Here is a 3,599-nt window from a genome sequence, read left to right as displayed (position 1 = left end):
AGAATTGATTAATCAGATCGAATAGAATAAAGATAGAGTCCCATTCTACATGTCAATAACGACAAAAATGAAATTTATAGTAAGAGGAAAATCCGTCGACTTTTAAAATCGTGAGGGTTCAAGTCCCTCTATCCCCAAAACCCTAAAAAGGCCCGTTGGCCTCTTTAATTATTTATCCGTTCATTAGCAATTCAGACTTTGTTATGTTTCTCATTCATTCGACTCTTTCACAAGCGTATTTGAGCGGAAATTTGATTTCTTATCACAAGGCTTGTGGTATATATTCTATATGATAGACGTACAAAACGAACATCCTTGCGCAAGTAATCTGTGAAATTTGAATGATTAACTGTCTACTGTACTGAAACTTCGAAAGGCTTATCCAAGCCCTGAAAATTTCGTATATCTTCAAAAAGAAGACTTTGGAATACCTTTTTTCTTAATTTACAATTGACATAGACCAAAGTCATCTATTAAAATAAGGATAATGTGTCGGAAATGGCCGGGATAGCTCAGTTGGTAGAGCAGAGGACTGAAAATCCTCGTGTCACCAGTTCAAATCTGGTTCTTGGCACATCATGAATTTGTATGAGTATCTATTCTACGGATTCATTAATAATATAGATCATGAAAAATACTGATACATGATGATGTCTGGAAATCTACCCTTTAACTAAACTATATATATTTTTTACTCTATTTATAGATGTCGAAAATAGACAAGTAAAGATAAAGAGGATATTTATAGAAATATGTAAAGGATGTATATAGATATGTAAAAAGAAAAGAATTTTCTTTTGTTTCCTCTTCTTTTTTTATTTGTTCATACTCTGTCCTCCTGGCGTTCAATTCCTATTTTTATACATATTTGAAAGTTTCAATTAGTTTCCTTATAAGACCCAAAAGTCTAGTCTAGGGGAGTTGAAAGGCGGGAATGGCCAAGATTCATCTCAGATACAGTACAAATAGAATCCGATTCTCTTTTCATATTATATTTCTTCATTTCACCCTATGTGACTTTTTAAAGCACATCTATAAGTCATATGCGTGATACATAGTTCATAATGCAGAAACTCATTTAGTTCATCCTATTAGCTTGTGGCTCATCCAAAAATAAGTATCTTACAAATTGGATAATCTCACCAAATCTCTAATTGTATTTTTTTTAATCAATAATAATAAGATGAATGAGACTTCAATTACTATGCTATATCTATAAGAGAACGTAAAAAATGTATTTGAATATCTTGAGTTGTCGAAGTGAAGATTAGTTTCGTATTATTTAATGAGGCATCTTGTATTTCATAAAAATTGGGGGGCAATATAATCCTTACGTAAGGGCCCATCCTACCCAACTTTCAGGCATTAAGATACGCTTTTAGACGTGGATGATTATCATAAGAAATTCCCAACATATCATAAGATTCCCTTTCTGGAAAATCCGCACTTTTCCAAACCCAGAAAAACAGACGGAATTTTAGGATTTATCCTTGCGGCAAATACTTTTATGCATACCTCTTCCGGTTGATCTATACCATACTCGATTCTCGTAAGATGATACACACTAGCTAACAGTCCGCCCTGGTGCTACATCATAAGCACATTGGGAACGTAGATAATTGTAACCATATACATATAAAATGACTGCAATGGAATGCCATTCCTCGGGCTTTATTTGTAAAGTCTCTATTCCTTGGTAATCGAAACCCAAAGATCTATGAAACCAGTCCATGTTTGACTAGCCAAGAAGACAAATTACCCTGCATCTTCTCCCCCCCCCCATTTTTTTATTTTTATTTGTATAAGTATTTTCCCATTTACAATGAAAAATTGATGAAGATTCACTCGTTCTTTGCTTTGTTATTCTGTACAAAAAAAGGTATACGGCCTAATTTTACTAATTCGTAGGAAGAGACTGCACTTTTGTATTTGAAAAAAGTTTCAGGAGGGATGATCTCTGAAGTAGATGATGGTTGATAGAGTAATCCTTGATCGTAATTTCCAGTATTAGTACTTGGGCCAACATGAAATTTTGTGATTGGTAGTAAAAACACCGATTTTTCCTCTTGAGACTTAATTCGATCTTCATAGATTTCTCGAGATATTTTCTTACGAAGTTTTGTTTATAGCATCTATAACAGCCTCGGGTTTTAGGCGGACAACCCGGCAAATACACATCGACAGGAATTAAACTTATCGACTCCCCGAACAGTACTATAAGAATCGGTACTGAACATCCCTCCTGTAATTGTACATGCTCCCATAGCAATAACATATTTTTGGTTCAGGCATTTGCTCATATAATCTTACTAAAGAAGGAGCCATTTTCATTGTTACCGTACCCGCTGTTAAAATTAAGTCTGCCTGTCTAGGACTAGATCTTGGTACCAGTCCATAACGATCAAAGTCGAATCGTGAACCTATTAATGAAGCGAATTCAATGAAGCAACAAACTGGTACCATAGAGAAGCGGCCATAAACTGGAGAGTCTTGACCAATTTGAAAGATCATTTGATGTAGTTGAAAATAACTGAAGTTTGGGTTGTTCGATCAAGTAAGGGAAACTCGATGGAATTCATAACTGTCTCAATGTTTTTTTTTAATTGTCTGAATATTCAAAAACTAAGACCATTCCAATGCTCCTTTTCGCCATGCATAAACTAAACCGACAATTAGGATAAGCACGAAAATTAAAGCTTCTATAAAGACGGATACCCCTAATACATCAAAAACTCATTGCCCACGGATAAAGAAAAACTGTTTCAACATCAAAAACAACAAAAACTAGAGCAAAACATATAATAACGGATTCTAAATTGTACCCAAGCATCGCCCATTGGTTCTATTCCCGATTCATAACTCGAAAGTTTCTCTGGCTCTTTGCTAAGAGGGGCTAAAAACTCCAGAAATTAGAAATGCCAAAATAGGAATAAGACTTGATATTATTAGAAATACCCAGAAAAATATCATATTCGTAAAGCAGAAACATAAACGTACTCCTATCAATGTGGAAAATATACCGGATTAGTCGATCGGTACATGTCTCGTTTGAAGATTCATCCACTATAATCCTATTTATATAATATCTATTATATCCATAATAAATATATATTAAATATTATATATTTATATAGAGAGGATACATATAGTCGGAAATTTCCATTTAGGAACTTTTAGTGATTGAAGAAGGAAAGAGAAGACGACTACTTTAGTTTTTGTGCTTTACTAGATAAGGTTATACCAACAGAAAAAGCCTATTTGAGAATGTTTACAATGAAAGTTACCAAAGATCTTCGTTTCTCAAACTCTAGCTTGTCCACAAATAAAAATACAGTAAGTCGTTCCTAGATCCATGTGATTTACTAGTGCATTCGATTTGCATTGGGTTATGGTGGAGTTTTTAACCGGTTTCATGTCATGATTTTGACTCCAAAAATTTACTAGAATTGGGTAGGTATCCCAAAGAAAAGAAGTATTACTAATTTCTTGATTTTGTATGGGAAAATAGGAAAATTTTCATATGTAATTCATCTACAAAGATAAGACATTAATGATGAACCAAATCAAGTGGCCAATTACAAACAATACAAACAATAATG

General features: G+C 33.8%; 1 non-coding gene across 1 annotated transcript; it reads left to right on the top strand.

The window, feature by feature from the left end:
• The first annotated feature begins 501 nt into the window (after window positions 1-501).
• On the top strand, window positions 502-574 carry TRNAF-GAA (transfer RNA phenylalanine (anticodon GAA)). Its single transcript has one exon. It is a non-coding gene; the product is annotated as a tRNA-Phe (tRNA).
• The last annotated feature ends 3,025 nt before the right edge of the window (window positions 575-3,599 follow it).

This window comes from Cucumis melo, unplaced genomic scaffold (assembly GCF_025177605.1).
Source record: "Cucumis melo cultivar AY unplaced genomic scaffold, USDA_Cmelo_AY_1.0 utg001906l, whole genome shotgun sequence".
Taxonomy (NCBI): domain Eukaryota; kingdom Viridiplantae; phylum Streptophyta; class Magnoliopsida; order Cucurbitales; family Cucurbitaceae; genus Cucumis; species Cucumis melo.
This window is presented reverse-complemented; position numbering and strand designations above follow the sequence as displayed.